Genomic DNA, 26843 nt, shown 5'->3' with positions numbered 1-26843 from the left:
CTCCAGGATCATCCAGTCCAACCTATCACCCAGCCCTATCCAATCAACTAGACCATGGCAAGCCTTTGTTTGTTACTGGCCTTGTATGTGCAGCAGCTTAAGCCTAACAGGGTTAAACGTTAATTCTGGCCACATCCATATACAATCAGTATAACTGTTGCCTTGCTCTCTAGTATCTGCCAACTTCAATCTGCAATTGCTATACAGCCTTCATTTTCATAGTCAAGCCAGTGGTAGTATTTTATAAATATCTGCTCCTTCCTGTTGCTTTTTAAATGTTAGTGCTCTCCTTTGTGCTACCAGTGAGATGACCTAAAGCAGAGACACAAAAGAAAAATATACATGCCATAACAAAATGAGAAGAGTCAGCCAGGAGAAACACACTGAAACTTTTGTATTTTGGTGTGTTAATGCTGAGAGACCTCCTGTGTGTAATGTAGTATTAGCAGATATTTGACATAGAAAGGGACTGGGGAAATGGTCATTAAAGGAGCAATTCAAGAGAGACAGGGACCTGCCGGAGAGAGTCCAATGGAGAGCCACGAGGGTGATTAGGGGATTTGAGCATCTTTGGTATGAAGAGAGATTGAGAAACAGGGGCGGTTTAGTCTTGAGAAGACTGAGGGGAGATCTCATCAGTGTCCACAAATATCTGGGGGGTGGGTGTCAAGTGGATGGGACCAATCTCTTTTTGGTGGTGTGCAGTAATAAGACAAGGAGCAACAGGTACAAAGTGGAACATAGAAGAGTTCACCTCAACATGAGGAGAAGCTTCTTTACAGTGGGGCTGCACTGGAACAGGCTGCTCAGAGAAGTTGTGGAATCTCCTTCTCTGAAGACTTTCAAAACCCACCTGGATGCATTCCTGTGCAGGTGACCCTAGGTGATCCTGCTTTGGCAGGGTGGTTTGACTCAATGACCTTTGGAGGTCCCTTCCAACTTCTAATGTTCTGTCAGTCTGTGAAAAAGAGAAGGAAAGGGTTCCCTGATGGAAGGTGATACAGACAGGAGGGAAAGAATTAAAAAAATTCCAAAAGTAGGTGTAAAAGGGTGCAACATACAACAGTCTTAAAACTCCAGTCTGTTCTTTTTTATTTATGTAAGCAATGGGATTTGGTTTCCAGTAGAGGAAAAGAGAAAATTTGAATGTAAGCTACTCAAGGCGTGCAGATCCTAATTATTGTTGCTTTGATTATGCAAATGCTTTAAACCTCTGTATTTCTATTTTTCCAAAAACAAATCCAGGAGCTTAGACTATGTGTATATACGTATACATATGTATATATATATATATATGCTTATCTACTCCTTAGGAGGACCTTCCTTATTTACTTCTGTACCATGTAAGCAATTTCATTCAAAATGAAGCTCATATTCTCTTCCAAAGCATAGCACATAGTCTCACCTTCATCCCTGGAAAAATGATGGAGCAGCTCCTTCTGGAGGGTATCTCAAGGCACTTGGAAGAGAAGAAGGTTATCAGGAGTAGTTAGCATGGATTTACCAAGGGGCTGTCATGCTTAACTAACCTGATAACATTTTATGATGCTATAACTGAATGGGTAGATTCAGGGAAACCAGTGGATGTAGTCTACCTTTGACACCGTCTCCCATGACATTTTAGTGAGCAAGCTCAGGAAGTGTGGGATGAAAGAGCAGACAGTGAGGTGGCGTAGGAACTGGTTACAAGACTGAGTTCAAAGAGTAGTAATCAAAGGTGCTAGATCCAGCTGGAGAGCTGCAACTAGTGGAGTCCCCCAGGGGTGAGTGCTGGATCTGGTGCTGTTCAACTTCTTCATCAATGACACTGGTGAGGGAACAGACAGAGTCTGCTCAGCAAGTTTGCTGATGACACCAAACTGGGAGGCTTGGCCATCCAATGAGACTTGAACAGACTGGAGAGCTGGGCAAAGAGGACTTCATATGTGTACCTACTAGTCATTTCATCAGCAAATTAAATTAAGCACCTATTTGTGTTTAGCAGAACTTCGAAGTAATCCTTCAACATGTGAAACAAAATCTGATTAGAGACGACTATAAAGCTTGCTTAGCAGCCTACTGAAGATTGTCCTTGCACAGAGGACACTTAAATGAAAAAGGTACTGCAACCTAGAGCATGGACAAGGTCCCAGGATTCAGAAACAGGTACTGGTTTTGAAGGGTGATTGTGAACTATGAATCGTATATGAAGTGCTCCCCAATAGGCCAATTAGGCAATAAGAAGTGGAATAATAAAGCTGCTGCAGTTAGAGTGAGGTGGCTGCTCTGCAGAGTGAACCTGAGTCTGCAGTACCCTATGCTGGGAAGCTTACTCATTGCAGCACCACCTCTGCTCATGATATCCAGTTCTTTTACTTCTGTGAAATAGCTGCCTGCTAGCTTGGGTCTGTGGAGTTTCATCAGCCTGTTCCTCACCCAGCACAGCAACACATCAGATGCCTGGGGTCACACCACCTTCAGCAGTGACAGCATCCTGAGCTGTCAGTTCTCATTCAGTCCTCATTACTCTCTTAATGCCACCAAGCCCCTTCTGGGAGGCTGCAGAATCTCTAGCACATAACTACCCAATACTGTATAGAGTAGATCTTGTGATGAGAAAGCAGAGAGGATGTCTTGCCACAGGCTGCCTACTTTGAGTGGCTGCTGTGTGTTACAATATATTCTCCTATAAAACATTTCAACCCTGGACTCAAATTCCTTGCAACTGAATAATGAAGCACATGAAGTTAGTAGCACAGCATATCAAGTCTATTAGTGCTGACAGGGGTGTCTCCGAGTAGCAGGATTTGAGAGGGGAGAGTTGTGGTGGAAATGGACATTGTGGGACTGTAGGAGCTGGTTGTGGGGACTGCAGCATTGGGGCAAGTGTTTACAGCTCCTGGAGAGGAATTGCTGGTTTTTTTCTGGGCAAGAAAGCATGCCATAAAAGCAGATCTGCACTGTGGCTGCAGAGAAGTCATGCCTCTTGCCAAGGTTTTATAGACACCGCTAAGGCAAGGCAGCAGCATCTCTGCTTATTTTGCTATCTCATGAATGCAGCCTGGCACGGTTCTAGAAGGATGCCTGGAGGGCTTTAGCTCTCCCATTAGCATCTCTTGGGACTGTTGTGCAGAACGATGGCACGTTCCAGTGCTGCACAGTCTGACCTGGTTTCATCAGGGCTGCATCTGCCACTGCACCTTTGCTGAGATACATAATATGTGTCTGTGAAACTATTAGCCTAATATGTTGTTGTTCCAAAAGAAACAGTCAGTACCTCAGACTTCATGAAGTTAGGCTCAAAGGCATCTGTTTTGGAGTCTTTTAGGCACCGAGTAGTAAACTGGAATAAAAGAAAGTTATTCTTAGTAATTTCTGTTTCCTGTTTTTTCATGTTTGACCTGACTTACAGAGAAAAGATAAATTTAAAGCAGACATTTATGATGGATTCAATCTAGTTGTAACTACTTTTTGGAATGGTTTGGTCTTCCATTTACTGTAACTTGCATATATTTATGTTTGTATCTCATTGTTGGCAAAAGGACTTCAGCCATGCCTGATAAGGGCATGATCATTAGTGTCTTGAGTGCTCACTGGAAAAGCATTCAGTTAATGGGGGGGGAGAGTGTAAGAATGTTGAACATTTCATTAATTGATTATTTATGCATTTTTCAGTGGAAGCTAACCACAATCTTTTTTCAAAGCTACTTTGTTCTGAGTTTTATTTATTTAACTGTAGGATTTCCCTAGGCATCAAGATTTTGAACCAGATATTAACTCAGACCATGTAATGCCAGGGATGACTACATCAGTTACTGAGAGACAACTTAAATTTTAAGTCAAGACTACTGAAAAAGAGAGAGACAGAGAGAGCATACTTAGTCCTGTAAGTAATGCTTACAGGGGTAATCTTGCTTATTGCCAATGCCCATGGAACAGAGAGTTACTAACAAATGGCAAATACTCAAAGCTGGTAACAAATGAGAAATGAGGATTCACAAGCTTGCTGGCTCATAGTAAAAGTATTTCACCTGGAAGCCAGTACAATATTTATAAATATTATTTTTCTGTTACTAACTACACTAAACCACTATTTTTATTCATATTGTAGCATATATCTTTCTTTTTTAAATGCAGCTAATATTGTTCTTTTTGGTCTTGTGCTCTAATGTTGTTACATTCCCACAGTGACATTTCTCCCGCTGGAGGAATGTATATTTTACTGTAAAGAGGTCAATTGTCATTGCTTATGGAATTATGAACTATACATTCTTCTGATTAGTTGTTCTTAAAACAACGTGCCCTGAACAAACACAAAAACCATATCCAATCGATACAGCTTCTCATTTAAACTCCAAACATTCCTTCTGAAATCCCAGAAAACAGAGATTCCTTTAAATATTCCCAATAGTCTAGGAATAAGTCACTGTAAATCTCATAGACTTTGACAACTGGAATATAAAGTGTCCTGAGGTCACACCTGAAACAGAGTTTTAGGGAGTAAGATATTGCATTACTAAATGAGTCACTAGGCCAGCTGTGTTTATATGTATTGTGCAATTAAAATTCAGTGATCTTTTTTCTGATAACAATGAGGTATGGTATACTCTAAATTCACAAGTCCATGGAGAAAAATCCACCACTTGGCCATTATCCAAAAATGACAATGACAAGTACATGAGCAAGTGGTGATCTGTCTTGCATAGGCTCTGGAAGGTTTTTAGGTGTGTATATATATATATGTGTGTGTGTGTGTGTGTGTGTGTGTGTGTTTCCTCTTTTTTTCCCCTTAGTTCTGTTATTTGCAAAGTAATAGAAATGTTGGGCAATAATCAAACATAGAGAGCTGACAGTATTAATATAGCATTGATGGACTGGAAACCAGATGGTCTGTCAGATAATGAAGTATTATCTGGCAAGAGATTGTTCCCGAAAGCCAACATCCTCACCTATTTAGCGCTCTGGAATGTTGACATATCAGTTACCGCGTTCATGAGGTGGTATGTGTTGGACTTTAGAAGCCGTCCCTAGAAGAGGCTTTTTAATTCAAAATCACTACCTGATGAGAGGGCAAAAATGCCATTCTTACAGCACAATTGGATTAATATTATATACAACAAGATGTGAACCAAACATCAAAAAATCAAGTTAAAGAGGAAAACATAATAGGCTGCATCCTGATTTCTGCCTAACCAAGGTCATAGTCTCAAGGACGTTTTAAACCAGCATTGCTACCAGAAGAAGCAGTGGTGTATGCTGTGTGCCCAGAGCCACTGTGTTCCTGCTTTTGTGCCACACTCTCCTTTGTGCCAGCACGTGCACTTCTGCATCTGGTCAGCAGTTATGGATGTTGGAAAAATGACCTGGTTAATATAATAATAATAATAATAATAAAGACAATAATAATAATAATAAAGATAATAAAGATAATAATAATAATAATAATAATAATAATAATAATAATAATAATAATAATAATAATAATAATACATCTGTTGGTAATCCGTAAGGGTTTATCCCACCTGGCTTGTCAAGTAGGCACACAGACCTCTTCCAGTAAAAGGAGGAGATAGTGTGGAGGCAGGACAGAGTGACCTGGAAAAGAAGATGAGGCAGGTGGGATAATTTCCTCTTTGACAGCAGTGCTAATTTATGCCAAATATGGACAAAACCAGGATCCAAGAATGGCCACAGCTATTAGAGTCAAATATGGCCAACCACAGTTACTTCAGCTGCCACCTGAGGAGACAGAGCAGGGGCAAGAGCAGCTGGAGGGCTGGTGCAGGCAGTGCCCAGGGTTTACAAATGCTCCTTATGAAGGTGTCAGTTAAGTGCAGCACAGTGAGTGCAAAACCAAGGAAAACAGCATGAAGTAGATGGGGTGGTTTCTTTTTAAAAAGGGCAGAGAATTGGTACTGCTTTAGGTTACATCTTTGGCTTTAATTCAGCAAGCTATTTTCACTGTCTTTGTGATTACTTGGTTGAAAACTAGCTGGCCACATGATATTAGCCCTTTAACTCCTGTTCACTCCGTAGGTTAATATTTTTGTGAGGCCTTTTCTGTGATCACAAGCAGGAAGTGCTTTGTTCATGCAGAAGAGGAGAAGCGGCACATGTTGCTGTGGGTTGGGAAGGAAAATGATATAACCTGTTGAGATACGTATTAAATGACTGATGGCAACTGTTTGAGAAGTAGAAACACTCTTCCACATTATTGGCATTATTCATTTACAACGCCTGGAATATAATTTATCTATGTACCATAAAACAGATAAAAGGGCTTCTCTCCAATGCTTTCAGCGCTGTAGCATTTAATACTTGAAAATGTCTGTCTCACTCAGCAAATCTGTATACAAAATGGAGCTTCAAATGGGCTGAAGTGGATTTGTGGTGTCACCAGGCCCAGTTATCTTGGCAGGATGAATTGTCTGTCTGCCAGGCAGATGACAGAATTCAAAATTTCCCTGATGTGAAATTAATACTCTCACAGACTTAAATACGTATGCTGAAATATCGGTTAAAATCTCTTTCTTCTCAGATATGGTTTGGGAATGCTTCAAAGCCCTCGTTATCTCTAGAATCAAATGTATAATTCAGACCAGCCCTTGATATTTTTGAATCAAGTAGGGAAAAATAACTAAGAGTGGGAAGAGTTTCAGTGAAAAGAAAAGAAAAGAAGGGAAAGGAAAGGAAAGGAAAGGAAAGGAAAGGAAAGGAAAGGAAAGGAAAGGAAAGGAAAGGAAAGGAAAGGAAAGGAAAGGAAAGGAAAGGAAAGGAAAGGAAAGGAAAGGAAAGGAAAGGAAAGGAAAGGAAAGGAAAGGAAAGGAAAGGAAAGGAAAGGAAAGGAAAGGAAAGGAAAGGAAAGGAAAGGAAAGGAAAGGAAAGGAAAGGAAAGGAAAGGAAAGGAAAGGAAAGGAAAGGAAAGGAAAGGAAAGGAAAGGAAAGGAAAGGAAAGGAAAGGAAAGGAAAGGAAAGGAAAGGAAAGGAAAGGAAAGGAAAGGAAAGGAAAGGAAAGGAAAGGAAAGGAAAGGAAAGGAAAGGAAAGGAAAGGAAAGGAAAGGAAAGGAAAGGAAAGGAAAGGAAAGGAAAGGAAAGGAAAGGAAAGGAAAGGAAAGGAAAGGAAAGGAAAGGAAAGGAAAGGAAAGGAAAGGAAAGGAAAGGAAAGGAAAGGAAAGGAAAGGAAAGGAAAGGAAAGGAAAGGAAAGGAAAGGAAAGGAAAGGAAAGGAAAGGAAAGGAAAGGAAAGGAAAGGAAAGGAAAGGAAAGGAAAGGAAAGGAAAGGAAAGGAAAGGAAAGGAAAGGAAAGGAAAGGAAAGGAAAGGAAAGGAAAGGAAGAAGAAGAAGAAAAAACCACACACAGAAAGTAGAAATTAAGCATTTAAAATCTGTATTGTGTTTTATTCCCAGTGAACAATTAATGAAGCTGGTGAATGCTTCAATAGACACCAAAACTGTTGGGGCAACGAACGAGAACAGATTATTGTTTTAGAATTATACCCAGTGTCACGGTCACTGCAACTAAGGGCATTTTCATCTAGCCAAATACAAAGTAATTCAAGGGGGAATCGAGATTCAGATTATACTTGCTGTATCACCAGTGCAGAAAGCATTGTCTTGGGAAGCAGTGGCACCAAGAGAATTTGTTGTTAATTACATCAACACAAAATTATAGCACTATATACCATAGCAAAATGATCATGCAGTACCAAAGCACACCAAAAGAAAAGTGGTGTGTGCAACTAAGGACTAGCCAAGGAAGCACAAGATTTTGCCTCTGTATATAATTGTGGTAATACAATTGATAAAATGCTAAATTAAACCAACACTTCAACACAAATACAGAGATGATGAAGAAATTTGCGAGTGCAAAGTACTTGTGGTGAAAGCAAAACTTGTGTTGTAAAATTTAGGGGCTACATTTTTTCTGGTTGTGAAAGAAAACATTGAAAAGTTCCTTGGTTGCTATGCATAGATGTATTTTTCACCAATGGAGAAACATTTCTCCACCTGTGAGTTCAAGCTTTGCTTACCACAGCCAGTAAAAGGAATCTGATGTTAAGCAAATGCAAGCTTCAAACAGCCTTCTCTGAACGCAGAAAAACACTAAAACAATCATCTGGAGGGCTTTTGCTGGAGGCTCATTACTTAAGTCTTTCCAAATATTAGTTACTGTAGTTTCTAGATGAAAACTTGTATTGGTAAAGTGATGCATCCTAGAGAGTCCCTTCTGAGATCAGAGTCCAGTCTTACAATTCATCCTCTGTCTTGTGTTAAGCTTTCAGAAAAGGAAATCTTACACTGCCCTAAACCTACACTTGGAGGTTTGCATTTATAGTAATGACTGTACTTACATCATGCTTCAGAGCTTCAGCAAGTCACTGTTAGGGATAAGGAGGGATTATTTTTTCTTAGTGCATTATTGACTAGATGCATGGTAGAGAGGTTTTTTTTTTTTCTCCTTCCTTTTAAGCATGATTGCATACAGATGAAGATGTGATAGCATGGATTAGGCCTTCAAGGTAAAAAGGAAATCCATTTGGTGGGGGATGGTTTATTTTTGGAGGCTTGGAATCTTACCTATTTACAGTTTGGGGTAAGGAAGGAATTTCTGCTTCAGTCTGGTAGGGAGTATCAAATATTTCCTGTTCCAGGCATGGCCTCTGTCTCTTTCTGGCTGTTCTCTGCACTCCACCTAGCCTGCTGCTCAGATTCCCTCTCTTGCAGACCAGTGTTGTCTTTAGTCTGTAAAAGAACAAATACAGCAAAGTGAAAGGTCTTTTTATCCCTATAGAGCATCCTTTCAGTCAGACTGAATAAAATGTCAAACCATGAATAGTCCCATTACACATCCATCATGAATTTAACATTTCAGCTTCTTTTACTCTTGTCCTGTCATCTCCACATACATTTCTTTCTTTTCGTTTCAGAAAGACTTTGACTGTTCCCTGCATTTCATTTTATTTTATGGGGTTTTTATTACCTTTCTCCTCTCTTCTGAGCTGGTTTACTGATCATTTTATTAGCTCAAATGAGTGGCATGGAGATGGCGTATAAGCATCTGGGGAAATCTTTGTTAAGAAGATGTAGGCACTTCTTAAACCAGGTACATTGCTGAAGAACGCTTGCCCTACCACAAACAGTTACTAAATGCGCTTATTAAAAGTGCTATTTGTGCACTTTGTGTCTCTTTTAAATCTCTCTGACTTATTTCTACCGTAGATCCTCCTAGTGTAGGCATCTTTCTGCTCCCCTCTCCAAATTCTGCTGTCCATATATACAGGTTGTGAATTCTTCACCCTCCTTGATTGTTATTGTTTGTTATTGGTTATTATTGCTCATGCTTGCTATATTTCCAAATTATCTTCTTGACATAACTGCATTCTCTTCTGTAAATTACTTTCAGAACCTGCTAGCTCACTGTTAACATGAGCATAAACCTCCTTCAGTATTGTTACTGTAATCTTAAGAATTGAGCAATAAATTCAGATTAGGCTGAGGTATAGATAAGGTTTTACTCTGTCCAGTGATTCGCTTTGCCAATCCAAGCACATGCAACAGGAACTGCTTTGTGATTCAGCAAATAACCAAACAAATTTAGTTTCCTCTTCTGGTGGCTTAGTCAGTGATGTGTTATATTACTGGAAAGAAACCTGGTGCTAGGTTTGTTGTTTGCTTTGCAAAGCAAAGTTTTGGATGAAGTCGAGGTAACTGTAGCATATTGATTTAATCCTTACCAGTTGGCAGAAATACTTAGGATTTGAGGAGAGACTACTTCTTCCAGACTCTTCATTCTCACAGACCTTTCTTTGTAACAAGTAATAGTTTTATTCAATTATTTTAGAACAAATAACTGAAATTTAGGTTATGCTATAATGCCATTAAGATAATTTGAACACAAAAGTTGATTATCTATAAATGGCAAATATTTGATAATGCTCCACTTTCTCGATCTTTATTTTTACTTTAAAACATACTAATCAATGAATTCTGTACCTGGTCCTTTGTTGCAAGACTCTGTTGCTAAATTTGTTTTCTTAATCTCTTCAAATCTCATAGCCTAGGCTTTGTTTGCAGTTCTCTAAGTTTTCAGTGACAGGAGGCTAGTTTCCCATTGCATCAGTCAACCCACTTCCAAGAAAATATTTCCAAAGGCTGTGTGTACTTTTGAAAACATGAAGACTGAGGCACCAATGTTTTCTTTAATAACTGATGAAAAATAAAATGTTGCTGATTAGAATCTGTGTGGTTTTACTCAATTTGGGCACATCCCACAAAAGATTAGGAAAAATATGTATTACCAAAAGACCATCCATTACCAGCGGGTAATTTCCTGGACACTGAAATGCAAAAGATCCAAGAACACTCTGCAGCTCCTCACAATCCTGTATGTGTGGAGCTGTACACAGCTACAGATGTTTCCACTGCTGCAGAATTCGCTAAAAACTGCCAGGGAATTTGGCCCAGATGTGCTATAGAATTACAATGACCCTGGTAATAGTGAAACTTTAAGCAGCAAACACCAGATGTCCAGTAAAATGGTTAAAACTGAGATCCAAAGCATTTTTTTTACCACATCATCACAAACAAGTATGTAGTGAATAAGCTGAAAATCTCAAGTAATACTTCATTATTCATCAGCTCCAAGATGATTCTCTGTGCTTGACTTGCTGCAATGCGGTGCCACTGGAGTATAACTTCTCGTGAGAAGGCTGCGTTCCCAGAGGCTTCAATAATTTTCATAAATGAATTAATTAAATTGGTAGGTACATTGAACTTAGAACAAGGTTGCTTTTTTTTTTCTCCTTACCTCCTTTCTGTACTCATATTGCTTCAAAAAATTAATCTGACTCTGTGTGTGCTGTGTGTGCTGCTGCCGTCTGATGTGATAGCTTGCCCGCAGACAGGATAAATGAGCTGCTGTTCGTGCCAGCTAATGTAGTTCTACTTTAGCTCAAATGGTAGCAGACTCGAGCTGCAGTACCAGGCCTCCATGCACTGCTGCATTCTGTGTCTGTGTGAGTGGTTTTCCTACAAAACACAACTATTCATTACATTATCAGGCACTGCTTTATACTTTGTGGTTCCCAAGGAGTCCATGTGTAGGGCAGACACAAGGGGAAGCATTGCATTTTTCTTTCCACTCCTTATTGATTACTTAGGATTTTTTTTTTCATATCCATAAATGTACATTTTAGACATTCATTATCAGAATGTACATTTAGCCATCCTATAAGTGTCTCTGAATAAGCAAACAAAATCATTTCTGTTGGAAATCCTGAATCAGAATGTACAAAGTTATTCATGGAAGCCTCATTGTGTTTTTAGGTCTCAAATGCTTGGAAACAAAACTAAGGGACATGTAGCCTTTCAAAGAAAAGGAATAGCTGTGTTCTCCAAACTCCCTTAAAAGTCCTTTGCAAAAGATGTGCTACAAACTCTATTAAAACAAATAAACTGAATCAGTGGAGAGCCTACAGCTCTGCTACTGTTACTTTCACACAAATGTAAAATTTGTTTGCTAAAAAGTGTGTTCTTCTCCAGAAGAAAATCTCATCATAAACCAATCAGCACATCATGGCAGAAAGCAAGGTTTACTGCATTCAGAAATGTGTTAGCTCTCACATTTTTCAGTTGTCTAGCTCCATAGATAATTTTCACCTGGCCTCAGGCAACGTCCTTGTTTGAGTTTTTGTAACCCAAAAGGAGAACACAAAGCTGTTGACAGCACTGCTGTGAGTTTCTCTTTTCTTTGTTGGCTTTTTTTCACTGTGTCACCAGTTTTACATAGTTATAGTACAGAATCATGAATTGTGTCGTTCTTTCTTGAACTGCAGACACAGGTTTTATTCAAAGCTCACTGAAACTTTTTTAGCTAACTGCAAAACAGAACCTGTAGAAGATTCTACTATGTTGTGCATCAGTGCTGATAACATTGGATGCCTTTTCTTAGCCTGTAGCTGCCTAGAGCCCCAAACAAATTTACCACCTGCTCCTTTCATACCACCTACAATTACAGCAGAAACCATAGCACCTGGAACTCTTAGCTCACCCTTGCCTTGCAAATCTGCTTGTAGCACAGACTTTCTTGTCTTCCATAGCAGTTTGCTAGCCACAAGTTTGCAAGGAAACTGCAGTTCTAACTGCTTGTTACCCCAGATAAAACAGTGCAAATGTGTTTTTATGTCCTTGCTGGTTGTACTGCTTGAAGAGTACAGTCAGGTTTCTATATCAACTCTGTAGAATACCAGGTAACCATTTAGTCATGCCTAGTGAAATGTTGTTTCCATTCCATTTGTAATGCTCTCTGGTGATATGAAGAAGGAAGCAGTGTGGTTGCAAATTACAGTTGCACTTACAGAGTGTGAGATCACAGCAAATTATGCCACTGCAAAGGTGCAGTGATACGCTCCACTTAATCTGGATGAGTTCTAAGTGCTCATAGCTGGTTACTAAGCAAATCTCATGACATGTTAATAAGCTATGCAAGAAAAAAACAAACAAACTCCTCTTTTGCAAATTCAGAAAAAAATGAGAGATCTAGAAGAAAAGAAAATTTTACCTAAATTGACTTTCTTTTTTACATACTGATGGTTATAAAGGTAATATGATTTTGAGGCATAAATTGCTGAAAGGTTTGACACTAGAATATCGTGCTGTGTGGTATAAAATAGCTGGTGTTACATTTATTTGAATTGCTGCATGAAACACTTTGTTCACTTGTAGAGGAAAATACTCTGCATGCTTGTAAGAGTAGCTTGGGAGAGAGAGTTCATTTGTTTTGTTTATTCAAAGTCGATGTGGCAAAAAATTTCTGCAGAAGAATTCAAGTCAAGAAGGGTACTGGATCAGAGAAGCGTATTGAGAAAAAGAAAACATTTCAGAAATGATGTTCAGGTTAAACCTGCTGAGGCAGGTTTGCTGCTCACAGAGCACGTTGCAAGTTGTTTTGTTTTGTTTTAAATAAATAATCCAGTAGAAACTGCCACATCACTGAGACACAGATTCCATTGCTTTTCTAAAAACAATCTGTCCGGTTTCTTTACAGATGTCTGTGCAGATGAGGAGGCTGTTTGGCAAGTGGGGCATGGCTACATAAAACAAGGGCAGATAATAGTTATAGCAATAATAGTAGCAACTTCTACATGAGTCTTCCTTTCAAGCATTTGTCTTGCCTGTTGATCTGTATTTATGTACATCTGCACCACAACCTTGTAGCAGATTTTTCATCAGGAACTATATTAAAGTATATTACTGATGTAAAGCCTTGCAAAATCTAACATTTAACAGCCAGCTTTGGTAGGAATCTTTTGATAAATCTTTGGTAAGCCTTCATTTAAACCTACCTACCTTGCCTGTCCTCTCTTTGAGAAACTCAGAGGGAAGGTTAGTCACCTCTCCCAAGTAATTACGTGGTATCATAGTGCTTTTTCTTAGAAAATGTGAGAAGGATGATGAGATAAATGCCATCATAGTGTGGGAGTTTCATAGAGTTGAAGGTGGAATCTGTTTGGAAGTATTGCTTGCTGCATATTGCCTGAAAAGGGAGGCTTTTTCATGCTTGAATTATATTGGGATTAAAAAAAAAAAAAGAAGAAGAAGAAGAAGAAAAGAATTGTGTTTGTATTAACTGTAGTCTATTTGTCCTTAGGCTGAAGTAACAATGAGGAAAAATGTATTAGCCCACGTGGTATTTTTAGGGCATTTGTGTGAAGAATAGGAGGTATCCTTTTGGGCATCACTCCAGCATCCATGACAGTCAGTGTATGATTCATCATCTGAGAGAGCTCTCTTTAGCATTGTAACATAGGCTGAAACAAAGGGGTAGAGTTCAGTTTCACACCTCTGCTCTCACTGGATCACACTGGCACTGCCTGGTGGCACTCCAGATGTGGAGAAAATGTGTGTGAGATCATTTCTCTGTACCTGTAAGAAATTTCCTCTTTCTTTTTTTTTTTTAAAGAATAATTTTCTTGGTCCTAAGTACATAAAACTCCTAATAATAAATTCTTTAATGAAAAATTCTGCTAATGCTTTCCCTTACAGAATCGTAGAATCATAGAATGTTTTGGGTTGAAACGGACCTTAAAGATCCTGGTGGACAATTAATTCTCCATGGGATAGCTATGTGCTCTTGTGGCTAAAGAGGCCAATGGTATCCTGGGGTGCATTGAGAAGAGTGTGATCAGGCAAGGAAGTGAGGTTCTCTTTCCCCTCTACTCTGCCTTTGTGAGACCACATCTGTGTCCAATTCTAGCCTCACCAGGTCGAGAGGAACAGGAATATACTGGAGAGTGCCCAATGGAGGGTTATGATGATGATTAAAGGACTGGAGCATCTGTCTCATGAGGAAGGCTGAGAGACCTAGGGCTGTTTAGTCTGGAAAAGAGAAGGCTGAGAGGAGGTCTTACTAAAGTTTATAAATATCTGAAGGGTAGGTGTAAAGAAGAAGGTGCTAATCTCTTTTCAGTGGTGTCCTGTGATAGGACAAGGGGTAATAGATACAAACCAGAACAAAGGAAGTTCCACCTCTGCATGAGGAAAAACTTTACTGTAAGGTTGAGGGAGCAGTGCAACAGGCTGCCCTGAAAGGTTGTGGAGTCTCCTCTAGACACTTTCAAGACCCACCTGGATATGTTCCTGTCTGACCTGCCGTAGGTGGGCCTGCATTTCAGGCGGGTTGCACTCAATCAGATGTCCTTTCCAACCTCTGCAATTCTATGATCATCTAGTTGCAACATCCTGCTATGGACAGGCACACCTTCCACTAGACCAGGTTTCTCAAGACCCTATCCAACCCAGCCCTGAACACTTCCAGGGATGGAGCATCCACAGTTTTCCTGGCTAATCTGTTTCTATGTCTCATCAGTCTCATAGTGAAGTTCTTCCTTACATCTAATCTAAATTTACCCACTACCCGTTTACCCCTTGTCCTATCACTACATGCGCTTGTAAAAAATCCCCCTTCAGCTGTCTTTTGGGTCCCCTTTGGGTACTAAAAGGATGCTGTAAAGTCTTCTCAGAGCCTTCTCTAGATTGAACAACTCCAAATCTTTCAGCCTGTCTTCATGGTACAGGGGCTGCAGCCTTTTGATCACCTTTGTGGCTCTCTGGACTTCTCCAACATGTCTATAGTCCTTCCTTTGGGGGACCTCAGAGCCAAACACAGTACTCCAGGTGAAGTCTCAGGAGAGCAGAGCAGAGGGGAAGAATCACCTCTCTCAACTTGCTTGTTGCATTTCTTTTGATGCAGCCAGGATACAGTTGGCCCTCTGAACTGCAGACACACATTGCCAGGTCATGTTAAGCTTCTCCTCAATCAACACCCCAATTTCTTCTCCTAAGGGCTGCTTTCAATCCATTCTCCACCCAAGCCATGTGCAAGACCTTGCACTTAGCATTGCTAGACTTTATGAGGTTCATACAGGCCCACCTCTCAATATAATGATTAACTGAGTGAAAAAATACTCAAGACAGAATCCAGTTTCGGTGATGCACCTGCAGGTATTTTGTCAGTCTACAGGCAGGTAGTTTCTGTCCGTGTGAGTTTCCTCCCATATTTGTGTAATACCATTCACTCCCATGGTACATCTAAGCACCATAACTTTCTGCCAGATTTAAGTGATAGTATGTGTACATATTCATAGTGTCATTCACTGCCTAAGTGGTGCTGCCAATGAAACATGCTTCAGTGCCAATCTCTATTTGGTGGCTCACAGCAACAACACAAGGAGCAATGGCTATAAACTTGAACACAGAAGGTTTCACCTCAACCTGAGGAGAAACTTCTTTACAGTGACAGTGATGGAGCACTGGAACAGGCTGCCCAGAGAGGTTGTGGAGTCTCCTGCTCTGGGGACTCTCAAAAACCACCTGCATGCCTGTGTGGACTACCCTAGGTGATCCTGCTTTGGCAGGGGGTTTGGACTTGATGCTATCTGGAGGTCCCTTCCAACATCTAGTGTTCTGTGATTTCAGTGCATATAAACCTGTTGCTCTCTACTGGTGCATCTATCAACAGTCTCACTGTTATAAAATCATTATTTTTTGTTATTCCTTAATAGAAGTACTGTAAAAGGAGTAAGAAATACACCCCAAAGGTTGAGGTGCTAAAAGATGGAATCAAATTAATAGTATGTCCATGTTTGCATATTTTTCATGATCCTCTATTCTTTTTAAGATTAAAAAGTGCAGGGAAGAAATATGTACATTTTTTAATATGTTAAAAACATTATAAAATGACTGCTGGCCTAGATTTTCTTTAGACTTCAGAAGATTAATGTGTTTATGAATTCAAATTATTGCAGGCAACATTTTGCACCTGCAGTTATGGTTGCCTGCCATTCAGTTCAGTTGAAGTATCTGCATCACTGATTGCATCTGTAAATTAAAAACATCTTAAGTGACCTAAATTACAAGGACAAATAATTGCAGGTGAAAAAGAAACCTCATAGAAACACAAAATGATCTCTGAAAGTTGGCCTTCTAAATCTCGTTGTATGTTATGCACTGTATCCTGAACCTAGAGTCCTCTTGGGAGAGTCACTAATCTGTATAATGACACTGAAAGCCCCTTGAATCTCATGTTCAGCTAGCAGATGGGAAAGAATACATGTAGTCATGTAACTCCCCAGGGATCATGCATGTGGATATTGAAGAGTACAACTTATTCCAATGAAGGCTAACATTAACTTGCAATCAAAAATTTCCTTCCTGAGCCACATGTTTGGTTTGGTTTGGTTTTTTTTTTCTGATGGAATTAAGACAACTTAATCTTATATTTTTATGAAGTCACAACCAATCCGAGATGGATACACTCTCAGGGCAAGCACAGGAATTTTGCTGATCTCATTATTTTTCATGTCATTAATCACAGCATCAGTTTAACACAGATAAATGCTGTCATTTTTTTTCCCCAGAAAACACATCTAGTTATCCTCTCTACGAGGATAACTATGAGGCGGTTGTTCTTGTTTTGCTTTGCTTTGGTTTGGTTTTGTCAGAATCAGACTTCTAAGCACACAGCTAACAAAGTCTATTTTTTCTCTGGTAGCAAAACTCAAAATTAATCATTTTTGTGCATTCTTTAGTTTCAATAGGCATAGGTGTGGAGCTACTTTAAAACAGTGACTGCTTCCTGTCATACCAGTTATGGCAGTACTGTTAGCAAAAGGGGGCATGAAAAAAAAAACCCTTAAATTCTCTTCCAGTGTTTGAACAACTAAAACTCCTACTGAACAAATGAAGCGTTCTGCCAGTTCTGACAATTGAAAATGCAATGAAGAATTTTTTCTGTTTCAGAAGCTCTAGGCAAAGCTGTTTTGGCATGTCTGTAGCTTGTTCCTATTGCAAACAAAGGGGAAGCTAGAGGGAAAGTCTTTGGGGGAAGAAAATGCTGTCAGTTGTTAGAAATGAGACATGTAGACCCATTCTGCAGCCCAGCTAGTGACTACATGCAGGCAATTTTGTAAGAACCTAGACCAGCTGCCAGTGATAATAATGCTGCCATTTACACTGATTTCAATAGGAATTGCATCAGAGACAAGCTTGAGGCTTCTCAGAAGTATGGGCAAAACTGATATTTCATTCACCAATGATGGGTCCAGGCTGTAAGTGTTAAGAATGAACAGGCAAAGGTGGCAAGAAGCTGGGCAGAGTGAGGCTAGGCTGGCAGCAATGGGAGCAAGCAGTGTGTGCTACAGCCGGCAGAGTCCTGTCTTTCTGCCCACCAACAGATGCCATCCTCCCTCCCGGGTAGCCCAGTTTGTCCCTCAGCAAAAGCTGCCAGCTCAGCTTCACAGGTCTCTGGCACTTGCAGAGTAAGTGGTCAAGATGTGAGCATATCTATATTTTTTTTTCAATTTAGTTTAATACACATTAATCTATTACTCAAGCAGTATATGGTAAGAATGTGCCACTTAATTAATTCGTAATCATCCTTGGTGAAAAATAAGCCAGAAGAAGATGTTATTTTTTCATACAGAGAACTGCTGAAGCAACTTTACCTTCCTAGATGTTTTTTTTCAGGTGCTTGAGTGCAGAAAACCACAGAAAGCATGCAAGAAAAATATAGCATAAAAGAAGACAAGACCCTCATTTGAACAGAGAGAAATTTTAACAAAGATTCCTTTTTACTCTTGTTTTTTGCTGCCATAGGCATAAGAAAGGAAGATTTCATCTTGAGGGATTTATATTTAGCTGTGTCCTGTAACTCATATAAATTTTGAGTGCCGCCTAGAAAGCTAATAATCAGCAAAGATTTTGACCAAGAGATTGAGAGACTCATGGAAGAAAGGCATTTCTCCATAAGAATAGCAGAGTCACATGGTTGATGGATCATAATAACTTCATAATCTGACCCACATGCAGTAAATATGGTGATGACTGTCATTTTGAATAAATGAGGTAAATTGATGCTGATTATTAATCCATTTCTTGGCCAGTCTGACTGTTTCTGAGCCAGCTCCTCCACTGTTTGGTTTTCTTTTTCTGAAGTACCTTAATACTTCTCGCTGACAATTCCTTCCTTTTTAACTGGTCACTTTTCATATTCCATATTGTCCTAACTTATTTGTGGGAATCCTTTCATGAATTGATATGCTTCTAGCATTCTCTACAGCTGGACACTCAGTCTTTTAGGATATAATACAACATCACTTTGCATTTTCTTGCAAAAAAAAACCCATTTTTTTTCCTTAATTCTCATGTTAAAATGAAAAGCTTATTGAAAGAAATTAAATAGGCCATGAAAATAAGTACCTGGTATTTAGTGGTGGTATCTAAAATGGCCTAATAGCCATAGATAAAGAAGGATATTTGCATAATAGGAATTCAGAACCCAACTATTCCAAGTGTGTCATTGATAGTTTTATAGGAGGTTCCTGTAGGGACATGTGTTTAACATTTGCAGTAGGATAATATGCATGACATACTTCACAGGAGGGGAAAAAAAGGTTATGTAGAAAACCGGAGTGGCCAGGATGGATCTTCTGTAAATGTATCCATCCTATAATACCTTTTCAAGTATGCCAAACTTTGTCCTTATTGCCCCTAAATGACACTCAGTTTTTCTGAAACTGGGAACTAAAACTCTTTTACATCTCCAGTTAGGTCAATACAAAGATTGCTTTGCACTAGCAGCTTTTATTAAATTAACATTCACAGAACCACAGAAACATTCAGGTTGGAAAAGACCCTCAGGAGCAGCAAGTTGAATAGATATCCTTACTCTTCAAGGTTCACCCTAAGCCATATCCCCAAGCACCACATCCAAACGACTTTTAAACACATCCAAGCTTGGTGATTCAGCCACCTCCCTGGGCAGCCCATTCCAATGCCTGACCACTCTTGCTGTGATTTTTTTCTCCGTAGTATCTAGTCTAAACCTACCCATTCACAGTTGGAGGCCATTCCCTCTTGTTCTATCACTAATTCTCTCTGAGAAGAGACCATCATCAACCTCTCCACAATATTCATTTAATGTAAATGATGTGGTCATGAAATTCATTTATTCTTGGGAAAAAGCAGAGGTAATGGAAGCAGAATTGGACCTAGAAAGTTTTGGGAGTTTTTTTGTTTCAATTATAAAACAGAGTGGGCAAGAGACTTGAATTTGACAGCAATAAAAAAGAAAGAGAATATTGTGTTCATGCCTTCAATCAGCTTTATTAGATCCTTAAAGGGAAAACTGTGTGAAAGACAGAGGAGAAAACAACTAACTAAGCAAGATCCCAGTTTCAGTATAATTTGGAGAAAATAACTGATTTAGGTTGGTCATTTTGCCAGGGTGAATGACTCAAGGCTTCCAAACAAGAAATAGAAACCAGAAGGACAGCAAAAGCCTGAAAGAACAAATTGAGAAGATATGATTGACTGTAATGTTTCAAAATCAACTGCTGCAAAGATGAGTTTGGGCTGCTGCCCAGAACACAATTGAATGGTGATGTTCATTTAGACCCTTAATGCTGAAATAAAATAAGATGTAGCTGTGTTCTGTTAGAGATTTACTTGTTCTTTCCAGCGTCTCTAGCTAGGGATATGATGTCACATTGTCTCTCTTCTTTTGCACACCGCAGTGATTGCTGCTGTTCCACCAGCCTTCTGAAGGGAGGCTCAAATCCAGGTGGTAATATCTTTCTAATGTAAAGTGTCATCACCATTCATTAGTTGAGTTTGAAACGTTTTTTAGACCATGTGCAAGTAGGCTAGCTCAGTGTTACTAACCAAAGAGAAGTACAAGGTCGTTGTATGTGTATGCACTTTCTGACTGATAAAGCCAGTGAAGCTTTTCTTTCTATCATGATAGTTTTGTGGTGGTGGTGGTTTTGGGTTTGTTGTTTGGTTATGTTGTTTGTTTGGGGTTTTTTTTTTGGGGGGGGTGGTTGTATTTTGTTTGGTTGTGCTTTGTTTTGGTGTTTGGGGGCTTTTTTTTTTTTTCAGTTAAGTAAATAGTTCATTCTGAAAAGATTTCACATTCTTGTCTTTTATGGGCACAGTTTGTAAAGCATTATTTGGAAGAACTCAGGATGGCTCCTTGTCCTCTACTTCAGGACCAGAAGATTCTAAAAGAGACTACACTTCATGGAAAAAAAAATACCCAGCTGACAATAGGCAGTGATGAGATGGGATTGTCTTCTCCTTCCTTCTTTCATTTGTTTCTTTCATCTCACTGGATGTGCTTACGAATCGTTTTTTCTGCTTCTTTTTCAAATGAGGAAGAAGGGGAAGAAAAAAAAACAATCTAAACTAAACCACAGTTCATAATTAAATACTGAGCTAGTTCTTACTGTGTTTACTGAATTACATATTGCATATATGGTTGTATATCCTCAACGTTTTCATGTGTTTTTACATTTCTAAACTTAATGTGTTCCATAGGAATAGGCTTTAACTCCTTCCTGTCTATTTTTTTTTCAAGATAAGATTTGCCTCAACAGAGGAAAGGAGTCAAGCAATGAAACCCAGTTACAGATCCCTTAAAATTTTAGGGATTCCTAGAACCATGAATTAGTTGCTGAGCTCTATGGTTCACAGCAGAGTTTTCTCCAGCAGTAAGTCTTCAGTGCTGGCCTTAGAGCTCCAATAGGCAGGTCAGCTTGACATGACATACACAGTGATACTTTTGCGCAGGCATCTTCGCCGCAGGGTGACTGACCTGGTAAAGACAGCTTTAAACCGGGAAGGGAGAGAGTTACTGCAGCTCTGGGGGAGCGATGTGGACAAGGCTGACGAGCAAAGCGCCTGGGGTGATGTGAACAATGAGGAACGGCAAATTCACAAAGCAGGGCTTAAGTGGCATCACCTCAAGCATTTGCATGCAAGCACGGAAGCCTCTCCGAGGTACCTGCACACTAAGACACGGATCGTGGGGTGTAAACACAAGGAATTAGAGATCTGTGTGTAGCTGTAGGGGCAGGATTTTGCTGGGATCCCAGAGCTGCAGTGGATGGATCTCGTGACTGGAATGCTGCAGTGGAGGGATACAGACTGCAGGAAGAACAAGCCAGAAAAGCAGCGTGGGGAAGTTGCCTCTACCTTTATAGGAGAGAGCAACTGGAGTGCATGGAGACATGCCTGAGGGTGAATGATGAGAGCCTGTGGGTAAGCTCTAAGGAGCAAACCCGGGTACTGGTGACTTTGTAGTAGGCTTTACTAGGGACTGCCTGACCAGGAAGAACAAGCAGATGAGGCCCTCTACAGACAGCTAGAAGCAGACTGGCGTTTATAGACCCTGATCCTCACAGACTTCAACCACCTTGATATCCTGGAGGGGCAGCATAGCAGAGCATAAGCAGTTCAGGAGGCTACTGGAGAGCATTAATGAGGAGAAATGCACACTAAGACATCATACTTGCAAATGAGAAATGCCTGAGTGGGAATGTGAAAGTTGAAAGGAGTCTTGGTTGTGCCTTGGTGGAGATCAGGATCCTGAGAAGTAAGAGCAGGGCATAAAGCAAGATCACAGTCCGAGGTTTCAGAGGAAGAGACTGTGGCCACTAGGAAAGTCCTGTGGTATAAGGCTCTGGAGGGAAGACAGGACCAAGAAACCTGGATAGTATTCAAGGATCACCTCCACTGAAGAGAAGCCCATCGCAACAAGCGGGCAGGCAGGCAAAAATGCCAAGAGGCCTGCTGAGTTGAACAAGAAACTCCTGTTGAAACACAAAAAGGACAGGATACGAAATCACAGAAGGTGGAAGCAGAGACAGCTGATGTGGGAGGAGCATAGAACAGCCTGAGCATGCAGAGACATGGTTAGGAAAGCCAAAGCCCACCCACAGTTGAACCTGGTGAGGGATCTCAAGGGTACCATTTCAATGCTGAAAGGAAGGGAAAATGCAGGACTGCTACTGAGTAGGGCAAAAGCTCTGGTGACACAGGACGTGGAAAAACCTCAAATACTGAATTGCCACCTTTGCCTCAGTTTTTAGTAGCAAAACCAGCCTTCAGAAATTCAAAGCTCTGGAGAGAAGGGAAAGGTCTGGCATAAGGAGGACCTACTCTTGGTTGAAGAGGATGAAGTTAGAGAATACTTGAGCATACTTGACACATACAGTTCATGAGCCCTGAAAGGATGCACCCACGAGTGCAGAGGGAAGTAACTGATATCATTGCAAGATCATTCTCAATTATCTTTAAATGATCATGACAACTTTGAGAGAGGCCTGGGAACTGAAGAAAGCACATGTCACTGCTATCTTCAAAGAGGGCAATGAGGAAGATCCACAGAACCACAGGCTGGCCAACTTCACCTTAAGCCCTGGGAAGGCGATGAAGCAACTAATCCTGGAAATCATTTCCAGGCACGTGAAGGGCAAAGCAACAACTGGAAGCAATCAGCACGGATTCATAAAGAGGAAGTTGTGCTTGAGTAACCTGATAACCTTCTATGATGAAATGACTGGCTTGGCATATGAGGGGAGAGCAGTGGGCATTGCCTACCTATGTGGTCATGCAAGAACACATGGACTCCACACGATTCAATGTGAATCCCACTGGAGACTTTTATTGTTGGTTCTGACTCTGCTTATATAATCTTGAGCATAGAACACACACCTACACATTAGCATAATCTAGTCAAGTGCAGCCCAGTCTTTTGCATACATCCTGCCTTGTTTTTCCCCTTAGCCAGATGTCCCACTCTCTTTCCTTCCCCGTGGGAGGAATCCTGAAGGTCAAATGCTTATACACTGCTTGCTATTATTCCCTCTTACATTGCATTCCCACATACCTAGACTTCAGTAAGGCCAGTAAATAGTAATGTACTGCAGTTTTCAATGGATCCAGCTCTGCCCAACATCTTCATTAATGATCTGAATGATACAGCAGATTGCACCCACCAAAAGTTTGCCAATAATGCAAAACTAAGAGGAGTGCTTAGTATACTAGGGGGTTGTACCAGCCATTCAGATGGACTTTGCTACAGCTGGAGAAAGGGTTTGATGTGAACCTCGTGACGTTCAACAAGGCACACAAGGACACAAACTGAAACTCAAGGGAGTCATGAACATTAGGAAACTCTATGAGGGTGATCAAGTACTGGTACAGGGGGCCCAAAGAGATTCTGGAGTCTCCATAGTTGGAGATATTCAAAAGCTTTCTGGACACAGCCCTTGGCAATTGCCTCTAGGTGCTGTGCTTGAGCAGAGATTTGGAACAGATGATCTGCAGAGGTCAATTTCATCCTCAACCTATCTGTGACTCAGGAACATATTTTTAGTTCCCCACTTCTCCACAATTTTCAAACAATCCGCAGCCTGGTGTGAATCACTGGTGTTTCAACACTGAGCTGTGGCTGAGTGGCGCATTTCAGGAGACACCTTATTGCTCTCTACATCTATCTGAAAGGAGGTTGTAGCCAGGTGGGGGCCAGTCTCTTCTCCCAGGCAAGCAGTGACAGAACAAGAGGACACAGTCTCAAGCTGCACAGGGCAGGTTTAGGCTGGATATTAGGAGGAAGTTCTTCACAGGAAGAGTGATTGGCATTGGAATGGGCTGCCTGGGGAGGTAGTGAAGTCACTGCCCCTGAAGGTGCTTAAAAGGAAACCAAATGAGGCACTTAGTGCCATGGTTTAGTTGATTAGATGGTGTTGGGTAATAGGTTGGACTTGATGATCTTGAAGGTCTTTTCCAACCTGGTTAATTCTGTGAATTCTGTGATTGTTCTTTAGAAGTGATGCCTGATTCTTCAGGTTGCTGAGATGAGGAAATGTGAATCAAGTTTGGGTCTCACTTTTCGTGGTCAGAGCAACACCTGTTAGTAGAGCAATGAAGTGCTTTTCCTTTCCAATTCAAATCATGCCAGAGCACTAGAGATTCCAAGCAAGATGCCTGTTGTAGATACACTTACAGTAGTTTAGACTGAGCTGAAAGGAAAAAAGTGTTTGCAGGGATCTATGTTCTTGCAGCTGATCCTACCTGGACTTCAGTTTGAACTCATATTAAACTCTTTGAATCACATCCTTAAAGTTATTGAACATTTCAATGGCTTGCTGAAGCAGCAAGACTGTGCTCTGAATGTATATATATTGACCATTAAAGACAAGACTAGATCAAGTATATCTAGAACGTCATATCTGTAGTTATATCCATATGGAATCATAGGATTGTCAGGGCTGGAAGGGACCTCATGGATCATCTAGCTCCAGCCCTCCTGCCATGGGCAAGGACACCTTGCACTAGATCAGGTTGCTCAGAGCCCCATCCAGGCTGGCCTTAAAAACTTCTAGGGATGGGGCTTCTACCACCTCCCTGGGCAACCTGCTCCAGTGTTCCTTATGGTGAAGAACTTCTGCCTAACATCTAATCTGAATCTACCCAGTTCTAGTTTTGTTCCATTCCCCCTAGTTCTGTCACTACCCAACACCCGAAAAAGTCCCTCACCAGCCTTCTTGTAGGCTCCCTTTAGATACTGGAAGGCCACAATAAGGTCTCCTTGAAGCTTCTACTCTCCAAACTGAACAGCCCCAACTCTCTCAGTCTACCTCCATAGGAGAGGTGCTCCAGCCCTCTGATCATACTCATATCCATAGTTACATCCACATGAATAGATACAGATATAGGTGTGTGTATATGTATTTATATTTGGGAAATGAGACTGGAGAAATTCAAACATCTGATGATGACTCAGTTGAATTCTTGAAATCTTCTACCCAAAGAATTTCAGCATTTTATCATGAGAACATCATTGTATTAAGTGCTCAAAGTTTCCTTTTATCATGGACTGGACTTCAAAACTTGCTTACTTCAGAGAAAGAATAAGCAATATACCCACACTGGAACATCCTACAAAACCTAAGTTATTTTATTTTTATTGGAGCATCATAAGAAAAGAACTCCAGGAAAATGGTACAGCATTTGTGGCATTTTACACACATGTGAGGAATATTCATTTGTTTTCCTTTGATGTGCACAGGATAGTTGTAGCAGAATCTGTTGATGCAATGATCCTGCACACCCTGCAAAAATATTCCAAGTAATAGGCTGCTTTAGAAAGGTGAATCACAACCTTTCATCATCACCATGTTTCAACATCACCAACTTTCAACATTTTTAAAAGATACAAATACTTTGCTTAAAGTGGTTTCTTCTGTAGAAAGAATCCTCTTACAGTTCTGAAAGAAGTATATAAACTCTGAAGATGGATAAGTGGTAAGATACACCCTTGTTGGCTGGCAAGGTAGCTTCTTGCTAGCTGCATTAGGTGCCTCTTTGAACTCTTCCTTATTCACTGACTAGGTCAGTGTGGTGACCTAACCTGATGGTTTGGGAGTTACCCACCCCCCCCCACACACACTCTTATGGAATCACCCAGATTAGACTCAGCAAAGCTGGAAGTTAAGGAGTTAAGCCTTATATTTACAGCTTAGCACAATATACAAGCAGATAATTACAATATATACAGCTATAGACAGAAATATACAAGGTAAAGGTAATGCAGAGACACAACAGCCCTCCCAGAAATCAGAGTTCCCAGGAGGGGCTCCCAACCACCCTTCCAACTTCTTTCCGCCCCTCTGCCTTACCCCAGAGTTTGTCTTATGTGGAAGGTGAGGTTGGAGGATCGGCAAAGGGGGTTAGAAAGCAGAAGGATTAGTTACACAGAAGAAACCCAGGGAGAAACACAGAGTCCAAGAGATGGAGACATGCACACTGTCTTATCTGCTTTTGTGTTCTTGTTTCATACATGTCAGCAAGCCTATGAGTGAAGCAGACATCACCATCGTTTCCTTTTCACAGCATATAATCTAATTCTCACTAAAATATTCCAGTTAGCCTCAAACTAGCACACCTAACTGGCAAGAACTATGTCGAATTTTACCTCACCTGGTTTTGAGAACTATCTGTCATGTAAAGATCCAGTATTAGATCTACATTGACCTCTTAAGCAGCGATGCCTCCAAATGTCATATGTGCTTGTAGCTGGCTACATAGATATTTGTGTGTATGTGTATCTAAAATCTAGATGATGCAAAGCATTGCAACAAGTGGATCTTTGGCTTCAGGCCATCCCAAAGATCAGTTCTTTAGTATGAGGGTGGTGGAACACTGGAACAGGTTGCCTAGGGAGGTGGTTGAGGTCCTATCCCTGGAGATATTTAAGGTGAGGCTGAACAGGGCTCTAGACAGCCTGGTCTAGCTGAGGATGTCCCTGCTGACTGTAGGGGGGAGTTAGACGAAATGACCATCGAGGTCCCTTCTAACCCAGGCCACTCTATGAAGTCACAGTTTCTTCCAAATCAGCATTTTATGACTTCAGTTTTCATTACCATTGCTATACCAAGAAAAAAAATAAACCAATTAAGCAATACTTCCTCTTCATTGTCAGAGATGTTCCTCTTTAGATACAATTTTTTGTCTACTCATAAA

General features: G+C 40.5%; 1 protein-coding gene across 3 annotated transcripts in view; it reads left to right on the top strand.

Moving 5' to 3' along the window:
- Positions 1-26843, top strand: part of SLC25A21 (solute carrier family 25 member 21) — a 268495-nt gene that overhangs the window by 210830 nt on the left and 30822 nt on the right. The window lies entirely within an intron of this gene.

This window comes from Pogoniulus pusillus, chromosome 1 (assembly GCF_015220805.1).
Source record: "Pogoniulus pusillus isolate bPogPus1 chromosome 1, bPogPus1.pri, whole genome shotgun sequence".
NCBI lineage: Eukaryota > Metazoa > Chordata > Aves > Piciformes > Lybiidae > Pogoniulus > Pogoniulus pusillus.
Note: the sequence above shows the minus strand (reverse complement) of the source record. Positions and strands in the feature narration are given on the sequence as shown.